The 13,108-nt window shown below is 44.9% G+C and overlaps 1 protein-coding gene across 2 annotated transcripts in view; it reads left to right on the top strand.

The window, feature by feature from the left end:
* The window catches only part of SPRING1 (SREBF pathway regulator in golgi 1), a 313,869-nt gene extending 310,787 nt beyond the window's left edge, over positions 1–3,082 (top strand). Inside the window, exon 9 of one of the 2 annotated variants that reach the window (XR_003436712.1) lies at positions 2,633–3,082. The gene's annotated coding sequence lies outside the window, so the exon portion shown is untranslated. Of the gene's footprint in view, positions 1–2,587 lie in introns of both variants that reach the window. The other variant, XR_003436711.1, reaches the window with a different exon arrangement.
* The last annotated feature ends 10,026 nt before the right edge of the window (positions 3,083–13,108 follow it).

Genomic DNA, 13,108 nt, shown 5'->3' with positions numbered 1-13,108 from the left:
CTCAGCATGCCATGCCACCTCGCCAGCCCTTTGCCAAAATCCACGAATGGCACAGAGAGCACATTAAACAGATGGAATGCAACATACATGTAAAGAAATAAGAGCTCTGCCAGGAAAGTTGGCAGCAGCGCTGGAATGCTTTAAACAGTGTGTGTGTGGGTAGAAAGAGTGAGCCCAGAGTCGGCGAGGCTGCCTCGTTCTCAAGAGCTGTTTCTTTTACAGCCATGACCTGTTTTGCCAGTCAAAATAAATACGGTGTTAAATGCCCCCTTTTACTGGCTCCCGATACCTTGGCAATGCAGTTTGAAATATGACCTGCTCTCACTGGAAAAATGGCCTTTTAACTGAGTGGAAAGGATGTGCCCCTTCTAGGCAGTAAGTAGGAGGGTCATGGATGGCGGGGCCTTCTGAACACAGACCTACTCAGGAAGCAGGAGCAGGAATGGCCGTGGAGTCAATATTGCTTGTTTAGAAGTCGCTGCCTTTAGAAGGTTCCTGGCAGACACAGGGCGACACTTTGGGAGCACAGGGCTGACTTTCAAGGCTTTGTGTCCCCTTTGATTTCAGCAGGGACAACAAAGCAGGAGGCCTGAGTGTGGGCACCTCACGAGGCACCTCGAGACAGCCAGGCCCTTCCTTCTGGCCATGTTAACCAGGAACGGCCACAGGGTCACCCCGCTCATGCCGTTTAGCTTTGTGCATACCCCATAACCACATTAGCATCTTGCCTAGATGGAAGCTAGGTGGATTTCCCCCCAAGAGTCCTCATCCCATTTTCTGCATACTAGGCACATCAGATGTCTTTTCTGAATCATCCCATTACCTCATGAGATAAGGATATTGCTACTCCTATTTTATATATGAAGAAACTAAAGTTCAGAGAGGTTGAGTCACCTGTCCAAGATCGCACAGTGGTTAAAAGGGAAGCTGGAATTTGAACCCAAGTCTGTCTGTTCTCAATGATCAGGCTGTAAGGGCCCCATGCTGGCTTCTACTCTACCCAAACAGCTCAAGGCAGGAAGCCTGCAGAATCACTCTTCTTCATCCTCAGAAACGCCCTGCGAGGCAAGGTATTGCATTCCCCATTAAGGATGCCATAGGACGTGTTAGTTTTCTGGGCGGCTGTAACAGATGATCACAAACTGCGTGCTTAAAACAATAGAAGTATATTTGCTCGCAATTCTGGGGGGAGGCCAGAGATGAAGGTGTTGGCAGGGCCATGCTCCCTCTGAAGGCTCTAGGGGAGGATCCTTCCTTGTTTTTGAGTGGTTGCCGGCATTCTTTGGCTTGTGGCTCCATCACTCTCCAATCTCTGCCTCTGTCTTCACATGGCCTTCATATGTCTCCTCCCTTTCTCTTCTCTTCTAAGGACACTTGAATTGGACTTAGGGTCCCTTCTTATCCCAAGACGCTTAACTTAATTACATCTGCAAAGATCCTTTTTCCAATAAGATCACATTCCCAAGTTCCAGGGATTTGACTCTAAATCTTGGTAGGGGCATGAGGGGGCATTTTTCAGTCTACCACGTCGGGAGATGATGAGATGATTTATGCAGTGAGGGTCTTCCCGATTTTGCAGGTCTGCAGGGTATATTATAAAATTTTTAAGTATTTTTGCCATTCCATATCCTTTTTTAAAAAAAGATTTATTTATTTACTTTATTTTTGGCTGCATTGGGTCTTAGGTGTGGCACGTGGGATCTTTCTTTGTGGTGTGTGGGTTCTTACTTGGGGCGCGTGGACTCCTCTCTAGTTGTGGCGTGCAGGTTTTCTCTCTCTAGTTGTGGTGCATAGGCTCCAGGGCACGTGGGCTCTCTAGTTGTGGCCTGCAGGTTCTAGAGCATGTGGGCTCTGTAGTGTGCGGCACGTGGGCTCTAGTTGAGGCGCACGAGCTTAGTAGTTGTGGCACGTGGACTTAGTTGCCCGGCAGCATGTGGGATCTTAGTTCCCTGACCAGGGATCGAACTTGCATCCCCTGCATTGTAAGGCAGATTCTTTAGCACTGGACTACCAGGGAAGATTGAAATATCCTCTTTTTTTTAAAACAATGAGTATAATAACAACCAACGCTTCGTGGAATCTCACCAAGTTCTGCCACTTAGTGTCACTTAGTCCTCACAGAAACTCTGCCATATAGACATTGTTCTTTCCTTGCCAGACAGCATAGGAAAATAAAACTATGACAGGTTAAGAGCCTTGTCCAGTATCTCACAGCCAGGAACTGGTAAGGGTAGGATTGGAACTCCAATCTGATTCTGTAGTCTGAGTTCTCAGGCTGGATACAAAACTGCCTTTTCTTGGAAATTCAGGACTTGGTTGGGAGACCGTGGTTTGGAAGGAGGTGGAAGTATGGGGACAATGGGACAATTTATGCCATGTTTAGCCAAGAATTATTCTTGGGCGGAATATCCATAAAGGCAGAAAACAAGGCGTTTGATTGGGAAGGCAATCAGTGCGTTGGTTTCTCTCTTGATTTTTGTGATTGAGGACCACTGTCTTCTCTCTCTGGGCTGAAATTGGAGTCTTCCTGCAGAGAAGCAAGAAGGTGGAGGCCAACGAGAAAATGCCCATTTTTATTGTCTTCCAGATTTCTGTTCAGTGACGTCTGCCAATAGTTATATTCTCATTGCAGAGAAATTTTCACTTTGTTGTGCAATCATCTGACGCAGGAGATGAGGTAGACCACGGAAGACAAAAGTCAGAGCTGCCTGCCTATTTGAGGATGGCTGCGAATGGCAGATGACTTCTTTTCCTGTCATCCGGTGACCACATCTACCGATTCAGGCTCCCTGGTGAACAAGATCCAACTTCTCTTTCAGTCAGAGCTGCTGATGGCTAAGTGTATTGTCTCCTTTGAGCTTCTCAACAACCCTATGAAGCCAGTTCAATACTGACCTGGTCTGATGCTCAGGGAGGTCAAGTCTCTTGCCTGAACATGCCAACCGGCAAGTGCTAGGATCTCTCCAGGTTGCCTGAGTCCAGAGTCTGAGGTCTTAGCTGCTGCAATACCCCCTCACCAAACCCATGTACCAAGTCTCCCCACTGCCCCGATGAAAGGAACTATACATAAGGTAAAGCGAACATTCAATCATTCATTCGTTCACACATCCATTCACACGTGTGTATCTGTGTCTGCAACATGAGCCAGGAAAGCCAAAAGAAAACCCTTTCACTCATGTGTGCACCCCGGTCTCTGTGGGTCTGGCACCTTGCTGGACTATGGGAATAGGAAGACACCTGCTCAGCCTTAAAGAACTGGAGAAGACAGATGTCAGTTCATCTAGGACGGTGTGGTAGATGCTATCATGGAGATATGCAAGGAGAGATCAAGAGAGAAGATGGGGTCAGGGAAGGCTTCCTGGAGGAGAAGACCCTTAAGCTGAGATTTGAAGGAGGAGGAGGAAAGTGTCAGCCAGAGAAGGAAGGGCTGGCCCGCATTTTAGGTGGTGGGTTGAGTATCGGGAGGCACATACGGATCTGGCGATGCCAGGTCACGTGTTTGATCACCTCTGTGTTGGTTGGTAAATAGTTAGTGCCTGCAGCCCACCGCGTGCCTCCCTCCCCACCCTCTCCACCGGGACTCCATCCGCTTCCCCGTAATGTGGAAATGGAAGGGTTAACACCCGGCACAGCGGGAAGCTCCAGGACTCCAGTCCAGCTCCTTAGTCCTTTCCAGGTAGTGCTGATGCCCTGCCGGTTATTAATATTTGATTTTTTACTCCTGGGCGGCCAGGAAGCAGTTGAGTAAGAAGGCATAGAGGTGGGGCACGCTGCACCCAGCACAGCTGAAAAATAGGGAGCCACAGAAGTGCTGGAGGTGAGACTGGAAAACTATGACTGGCCCCCTGGGGAAGGACCTTGTGTGACATATAACAAAAACAGACTTTATCCTGAAGTTAATGTGGAGCTATTGGGGCTGTGTAGGCTATTTCTTATTTGATGTGCAGTGATACTCAGTGTAACGCAGTCCTCTGAAGTCTAGTTTGATGAGTTTTGACAAGCGTTTACGCCCCGTGACCACCACCCCTACATCAATATAGAGCATTTCTGTTCCTCCAGAAGTTTCCCTCTGTCCCGTCCACAGGAGGACAGGGGAGCTCCATGGTGACGCTCTGCATTTTTCAGGCTTGCATTTGGAAAATTCTTTTGCTCATTTCTTGAGCCCCTCTCGGATGCCACAGACTGTTCCAGCTGTAGAGACAAGGGATGGGGTGCTTTCTGGTGGGGAGATGCCTTTGGGGAAAAGGCAAAAGGCGATCGTGGTATGCAGAACTGGCTTCACCGGCAGGTGACCTAAGCAGTCACAGGGCCCCACGTTGGATTTAATACTCTGCTGTCACCATCTTGAAATCCCACATAATTTTTGACCAAGGGGATCCATGTTTATATTTTGCACCAGACCCCACAAACAATGCAGGTGGGCCTGGTGGTACAATAGAAATTAACAGGGAGCCACGAGAGAGAGGCTGTAGAGGGTCTTACAGAGAAGACCGTCTCGGGAGGAGTAAGGAAAGGGGTCGGGTGAAGAATGAATGTCACCCAAAGGATCCAATCCCCCAAAGTTCTCTTTCTAGGGATAAGCGCAGGTGGTGGAGACCTTTCACATCTGCTGCTGTTCCTATAACTCTCCCCACGGCACCAGTAAATGTACATGGACTCAATTAATTACAATGACTAACACATCTGACAATCCAAATATTAGCTCACAAGAGCTGAGCACACTTATAAGTATTACGTACAGATACAAACAATTAACAATAAGCTCACTGGCATTATTATCTTCTAATCAACTGTAAAAAAAAAATCACACCTTAATCCAGAGCAAAATGAAAAAGGAAAGGGAAGTGAGACCTTTGCCAGCTCTAGAAATGCAGGTGATACAACGAAGAGAGATACGGTTTGGTAGGTTTTATTTGCTCTCATGATGAATTTAATCAGCCTTCCTTTGCTGATGTCAAAACCAAAGTAAGTGCCTTGGTCCCTGTTTCTCCCTGCTGGGGCCAGGCGTCTGATGGGAAGAGGTTGGCAGAGGGCTTCCAGGGGGCATAATTACCAGAGGCTCAAGGAGTGATGCTGGCATCCCCCTTGGAAAACTCCATCTGTATCAGCCTCAGAAACGAGCTCTTGTCTCATCTCTGTGATTTGGAATGAAGAGAAGGTAAGTGGCAAGGAATCCAGTTGACTCTTGGCGATTGGTTCTTCTTCTTAAAAGGAATTCTGGAGTTAGGCATTCAATCAAAAACCCCAAAATAAATACCTGGGCTGCAATGATATTGCAAGTAAATATTTCCAAAGCCAGGGAATCTCGAAACAAACATTTCTCCCAACGGATGTTGCCTTCCTCACACTATGAGAAGGAAGCTTTTGCAATTATCTGAAAAGCTTGCCCCTAAAATCTCTATTTTGGCCTAAATGATGTGGTTTTGCTGCTTTGGGCTTCCCAGTTCTCTGGAAGGTGCAGAAGCCCTTGTCTTCATTATGTTAAAGTCTTGTTACCTTTGGTGGCCTTATGACTCACTGCAAATCACACAGGAAACTGAATACATTCTCTCTTGCCCACCTTGATAACAATGGTGACTACCATTACTTTGTATTAACTACATGCAGGCTCTGTGATGAGAATTTTGCCTGCATTATCTTATTTAATCCTCCCAGTAGGAAATTGTGTTGGCTCTGCCTTCAGAATGTATTCAGAACCTGGCATTTCTCACCACCTCCGTGCCAGCACCCTGGTCCAAGCCCCCATCTTCTGTCACCTGCATGACTGCAGTATGTGCCTAACTGGTCTGCCCACTGCTGCCCCTGTCTGTCTGTGGTCTACTTTCAACATAGCAGATTAAATGATGCCTTTGAGATAGAAGTCAGCTCAGGTCAAAAACCTACCAGGGCTCGTTATCTCTCTCAGAGTAAAATCCAAAGTCCTCAGCATGGCCCACAAAATCAGCTCCTTCTCTTCTCCCCCAAATGCACGCTAGGCCCGGCACACCAGTTTCCTCTGCTTTCTGTGAGCATGGCAGAACACTCGTGCCTCAGGGCCTTTGCACGACCTGTTCCTCTTCCTCCCAGATAGCCACATGACTTATCCTCCTTCTTTCTTCAAGTCTTTGTTCAAAAGTCACCTTCTTAGTGGGGCTTATGCTGATCACACCATTTAAAATGCAGACCTTCCCTCAGCTCTCCTGGTCTACTTTTTTCCTCATAAAATGTATCACCATCGAACTACTTCATAATTACTTATTGTTATGTTTATTTTTTATCTCTCCCCACAAGGCCAGGGACCTCTTTCTGTTTTAGTCAGTGCTGGTTAACAGTATGTGTTGCACAGTGGGTGTATTGATATAATAAATGTTTGTCGAATGAGCCATGAAGTATGTCCTATAACCATATTACAGAGGATGGAACTGGGGGACTCAGAGGGGTTAAGTGACTTCCCCAAGGTAAGTTAGTTGACGGCAGAGTTGGGACTTGAATCCAGGTCCTACTGTCCCAAAGCAATTTAACTACTATGGTTTTACTGATCCCAAGTTAAGCCCACCTTAAGATACGCTGATTATTGCAAACTACCATTCAGCAAAAGCCCATTTCAAGACCCTGCTCACCTGGTCTGGTATTTGGACAATTCAAAGTTAGTGCGACTGTGCTTAGTCATAGTCAGAATTGTTAAATTTCCACAAGTGTAACGGAAAGTGAAACTTACATGACAAATCCTGGGTTAACCGTTTGATTAGTGTACTTTGAATGACAGTTCCCCAGTTGCTCATGTGATAGTGATAGTTGGGATATTCTAAAAGTGAGATCTTAGCAGATGGAGTTTAAAGCATAGATAAGGTAATTACATAGTAATTATCTTCATCTATGTACTTACCCTCCTAGACTCGGGGGACATGATAGAGAAACTTAGGGGAAGTTTTTCCCACTCAAGCTATGTCCTCTATGGTCAGGAGACCAGCCTTCTGAGATTTTAAAAGCAAATCTTGATAAGGTTAAACATATCACCCCACAATTCCATTCCTACGTATATACCCAAAAGAGTAGAAAACAGGTGCTCAACGAAAATATGTATGGGAATGTTCATAGCAGCGTTATTCATAATATCTAAAAGATAAAAACATCCAAAATGTCGATCAACTGATGAATACATGAATTGTGGTCTATCCATACAATGGAATATTAGCCATAAAAAAGAATGAAGTACTGATACATGCTACAACATGGATGAACTTTGAAAACATGTTATGCCAAAGGAGCCAGTCAAAAAGGCCACGTGTGGTATAATTCCATGTGTATGAAATGCAATTCCATGTGTATGATTCCATGTGTATGAAATGTCTGGAATAGGCAAGTCCATAGTGACAGAAAGCAGGTTAGTGGTTTAAGAGGGGCTGCAGAGAGGGGAATGAAGAGTGACTGTTAATGTGTATGAGGATTTCTTTTGGAGTGATGAGAAAATTCTAGAACCACACAGTGCCGGTGGTTGCTTAACACTGTGGAAGTACACAATGCCACTGAATTGTACACTTGAAAATGGTTAAAATGGTACATTTTATGTTATATATTTTTTTGCCACAAATTTTTAAAGTAAATCTTTAAATCCTGGCCTTGGTAGCAGGACATTTTGGTTTGGTTCTGATTTGGTACGCAGATAGCTAAGGTTGAAGTCTCTTTGTGACAACTCTAGGCTAAGAAGAGCTGCAACCTGTCAGATTAGGCTGTGTAACAGACTTGCATCTGTGGCTTGATCGGATGGTAAGCACTGTGGAATAGAGGCCTGATTCTCTGCACTCTCAGAAATGGTGGTGAGTACAGTACTATTCAGACATGCAGGAAAGCCAATTCTTTATTTCCTTCACCATTGCCAAAGTCATATACCCTTGTTGTAAAAAATCTAAATCTATGGAAGGGATGTTTGCCCTCTCATCTTCACTATTCCCACTTCTACGTTTAGCCACCACCATCTACAACCATGTGTGTATCCTTTCAGGCCTTTCTCTACTCAGGTAGAATCATCTACATATAAATGTGTGCATCGTTGAAAAGGCTTTTTTTTTTTTTTTTTTTTTTTTTTTTTTGCGGTACGCGGGCCTCTCACCACTGCAGCCTCTCCCGTTGCGGAGCACAGGCTCCGGACACGCCGGCCGGCCATGGCTCACGGGCCCAGCCGCTCTGCGGCATGTGGGATCCTCCTGGACCAGGGCACGAACCCGCGTCCCCTGCATCAGCAGGCGGACTCCCAACTACTGCGCCACCAGGGAAGCCCTGAATAGGCTTTTTTATTTTTTTAACAAAAACAAACTTATACTATATATATTGGTCTGCAGTTTGCTTTTTTTCACTCAATATCATATCACAAAAATCTTTCCACATGGGGCTTCCCTGGTGGCGCAGTGGTTGAGAGTCCGCCTGCCAATGCAGGGGACGCGGGTTCGTGCCCCGGTCCGGGAAGATCCCACATGCCGCGGAGCGGCTGCGCCGGTGAGCCATGGCCGCTGAGCCTGCGCGTCCGGAGCCTGTGCTCCGCGACGGGAGAGGCCACAGCGGTGAGAGGCCCGCGTACCGCAAAAAAAAAAAAAAAAAAAAAAAAAAATCTTTCCACATGAATACATACAGATTTATCTGTTTCTTCTTAATGGCTACATAGCCTGGAAATATCACCATTTATTTAACCAGTCTCTTCTTGTCGGACAAATTATCTTTCACCCTCACAAACCAGGTTGTGAGGAATACCCTGTTCATATATTCTTGCTTACTCTTGGGAGTTTTTCAGTGGGAGAGATTCCTAGAAGTGAAATTGCTGGGTTGAAGTCAGATCCTTTCTGTTCTGTGACTTTTCAAGATCACGTCAGTTTGGGACACAAATGTATACTGTCTGTGGCCTTAGGACAAAAAGTCTAGAACTTAGAGCTTGTGATCAGGCTTTGCTCAGCTCAGCGTTCTACCCTGCATTTTGCAACTGTAGCTATTTTCATTCATTTTATAGGCTCACTGTCTTCAGATTGATTCCAGCAGAGGGAAAAGAAATCAGGTCCTTCTGTGCCATTCTTCAAACATTTAGAGGAAATTGATTTTCCACATGGGCTGTAGCCAAGCGAGGGATGCGCCGGCACAGAAGTCCCTGCGACAAGCTATTACAACCAACACTTGCAACAATTAGACTCAACCCAACTTGAGATACTTTATTAGTGAGTGTAATTCCTCATCAGGCTAATATAGCAGATTGCCAAAAGCAGCAGCGATTCTAAAATAGGATTTCCTTCATAATCCCTTTTAAAGGGAAGAACTTGAGGAGACTTGAACTGTCTGGAGAAAGAAAGCTTTTATTCTCTTGACTGAGGAAAGAAAGCAGTTGGTCCAAGAAGCTGATAGCCTACCTTCCCTTTCTGCTCTTACCTCTTTAAGGTGCTTTCTCATGGCATTAGCTAGGAGGTTTTCACCTGCAGAGAACAGAAACAGGCAGGTTTGGGGTTGGTTGACTCAGCACCTCAACAATCTCACTGGGAATTCAGGTTCTTCCCAAAGTGCTTAAGAACACTGACTCTGGAGCCAGACATTTTGGTAGTGAATCTCAAGTCTACCTCGTAATAGCTGTGTGACCATGGGCGAATTACTTAACGTCTCTGAGCCTCAGTTTTCTCATCTGTTAAAAACAGGATAGTGATAGTACACCAACTCAGAGGGCTGTTGTCTCTGCTAAAGCAAGGGAAGGCAAACTTCATAAAGGACCAGGTAGTAAATATTTTAGGCTTTGCTCTTGGCAAGGTAGTTGGTAGTTTCTGTCCAACCACTCAACTCTGCTCTTGTAGCATGAAAGCAGCTATAGACACCAGATAGATGAGTGGGCATGGCTGTGTTCCAATGAAATTTTATTTATGGACACTAAAAGTTGAATTTTATATAATTTTCATGTGTTGTGAAATACTGTTGTTTTGATTTTTCGTTAACCATTACAAAATGTAAAAACCATTTTTAGTTCACGGGCCACCAAAATAGGTATGGTCACCCCTCTAAGCTGAAGCACATAATACATTTAGAATAGTACCTGGCAAGCCCTAAATGCTCAATAAATGTTTGCTACTATTACTGTTGTTATTATTACCACATCCACCATCATCCTCTGGCCACTCTTCCACCTTTCCATGTTGCCTTCATCCCCCAGCCTGATAGCAAGATGGTGGCCAGAGTTCAAGGTGGGGCATCCAGAGGGAAAGGAAAGACTGTCCTTTCCTGTGACACTTTGTTAGCAGCAAGGAGATCTTCCCTTACATGTCTCACACGTGCCCACTGTCTCAGTCACCAGAGTGGGGTCACATGGCCTCTGCAGAACCAATCACTGGAAAGAGGAGGGATTATTCTTTGACCAATCAGGCCCACCCCTGCAGCTGGGGGTGGAGTCAGTTTGCCCTGAGTCACGTGCTGAATGGGGAATTGGCAAATGCCTGGCCCAAACAGAGCTTTTGTTAGGACAGAGCAAAGTAGGACATGGATACTGGGTAGACAACCAGCAAAGCCTGCTACAGCCACTCTTTCAAATCCCCATGAATCTATCCCAAGCAGAGGACCCGCTAATCCGGTTTATATATTGATACATAGTCTTTAACAAGAGCCAGCCTTTAAAAGATTTGGGCTGGAGAACATTGGCTCTGCTGACCTTTAAGTCTTTTTAAATAGACACTGTGGTCATAACTCACTGATCATAAGCATTCCAAACAACTTCATGGCTCTTTTGAGTTTACTACACACCCTCCCCATCCGATCCCTCATTTGACCTTCACAGTTCTCTGAAGCAAGGACTGTGATCCTCATTCTGCAGGAAAGAGGAGAAGTGACATGACCAAGGGCATGTGGTTAGGCCCTGAAGCTGGACCTTGAACCTTGGTTTCCAGCCTCCAGATTCCTGGCCCTTTTTTACGCTACCTCCTGGTTGCAGTGGCAGCTGCTGTATGGCAGGAAGAGTTGGTGGCTGAGAAGGTATTGGTGACAAATAGGGGATTTGCTGGGAGTCAACACAGCCCAAAACATTTGTCTTGGGTGAAGACGTTTAGGTATAATTAAGGATTTTCTCTGGAGTATCCACAGGTTTTGTATACTATGAAATCTCAGGAAATAGTAAAATAATTATTATAATATAATAATAGCAATAATATTATATTATTATAATAATAGCAATAGTTATTCTGATGGAATACAAACGTGCCTTTTTCTGATCTCAAAAGGGAAACATAATTGTCCAAGCATCTCTTTATATTTAAGTCGTAATTGTAATGTGTGCCTCCCTACATGTAAGCCCTGTTTGGGGCTTACGGACTTGCAAGATGAGAAAAGGGAATTCCCCCTCAAATAAAAGAAACCTCGTTGAGTAAACTGGGTGTACCCAAGTGAAGGAATATTATGCAACCATTAGCTTTAATGCTTATGAAAACTTCTTAATGCCTTGAGAACACTCTGAAGATAGAGCATTAAGGGATAGAAGCAGGGCACAAAATTACATGCAGAGATGAGATCAACTTTGTTATAAAGACCATGGAAAAGACTGGCAGTCAAGAAACCAAAGCATTAACCCATTTGCCTCTGGGTCATGAAGTCATGAGTGGTTTCTTCCCCCCAGCTTCTTTATATATTTTTTCTATTCTTTCCAGTCTGTTTACAGTACTCATTTTTATGATCAAAGAAAAACATAAAGTAAAAGCCAGAGGAAGACTGGGTAGTTTCGCAGGCTAGGATTTCTTATTATATAGACAGATCCTGGCAATAAAGGACTAAGTGAGGCAAACCAGGGCTGTTTGCAGAGTGAAAGGATGAAAACCGCACCTCGAAGGATGCTCGTCCTCCAGAAGTAGCTGTGCAGCCTCAGCACAGCTGGCTGACAAGGAGAAAATGGACAGAATCCTCCAGCTATGGAGTGTGGCTTTGAGCAAATTAACCACTCTGACCTTCAGTTTCTTCATCTGTTACATGAGAATAATAACACCTAGTACATTGGGTTGAACTTCTTTCAATTACAGAACATATATTTATTGAGTTCTTACTGTCGTAGGAGCTAAAGATGCAACAGTGATCAAAGAAATAAGGTCCCTGTTCTCCAGCACATTCATTCTAGTGGAGGGTTAGGGTGGGGAGATGAGTTGAATATTGGGGGAGCAACAAAAGCAAATGTCCTGGGACAGACAATAGCTTGGCACTTTATACCAGAGAGGGGTCTTATGTGTCTGGAGCTTAGTGCGTAAGTGGGGAGTGGAGCAGTTAGGGAGAAGTAGACAGGGGGCGAGCCTGGCAGGCCAGGGCAAGAAACTTTGATTTCATTCTAAATATAATGGGAAGCCACTTAAAGGTTTTTAGCCACAAACTAGCATGATCTGATTTAGAGTTTATGTCTTAAAAAGGCCACTTTGCTGCCATGTAGAGAATGGCTTGTAAGATTGTGTGGGACAATCAATACACAAAAGCACTTAACATTGGGTCTGGCACGAAGTAAGTGTCTTAATAAGTGGTAACTGTTTTTCATTATTACCATCATTGTCCTCATTATTATTACTACTCTTTTGTCTGCCTAGAGCGAGCTCATGATTCTTGGACAGCTAGCGTCACGAGATATCGACAAAGCGTTCCGATGAGCCGGTGAATTTTCCAAATTTGTTTTCCAGGTGTTTCACATCCTCAGAGAGGTGATAGTTAGAAGTCAAACACAAGCTGATACCTGTAAACGGAAAAGAAAACACCAAACAAACAAAAACAGTGAACACATGCCTGAATCCAGTATTCTTTCATCCTTCGAGGGTGAGCTCTGGTTATCGCGTAGCTCAAAGAAGACCCTGGGTCTTGATTACAGGTTTTAATCTCCACCAAAGTACTGACGAAGCGCCATCCCTGTTGTGAAATCCAGCACATTTGGGTATATTTAAGAATACCTCCCCTCCTGCCAACTTCTCCTTCCTCCAGACTTGGCTCAGAGATGACTCTCTCTGGGAAGCCTCCTGTGACCTCGTCCCAGGCCACACCCCACGCCAAGGCTGTCTTCTCTTCTCTATGCCCTTGGAACTTGGGCAGAGCCATAGCATAACACCTACTGCCTTGATTAACGTGAATTTCTTCATCTAGACTCTGAGTTCCTAGA

Source organism: Aethalodelphis obliquidens, unplaced genomic scaffold (assembly GCF_003676395.1).
Source record: "Aethalodelphis obliquidens isolate GAN/ISIS:26980383/991018 unplaced genomic scaffold, ASM367639v1 scaffold28, whole genome shotgun sequence".
In the NCBI taxonomy this organism is placed as follows: domain Eukaryota; kingdom Metazoa; phylum Chordata; class Mammalia; order Artiodactyla; family Delphinidae; genus Aethalodelphis; species Aethalodelphis obliquidens.
The sequence above is the reverse complement of the archived record's forward strand: the minus strand, read 5'-3'. Positions and strand labels throughout refer to the sequence as shown.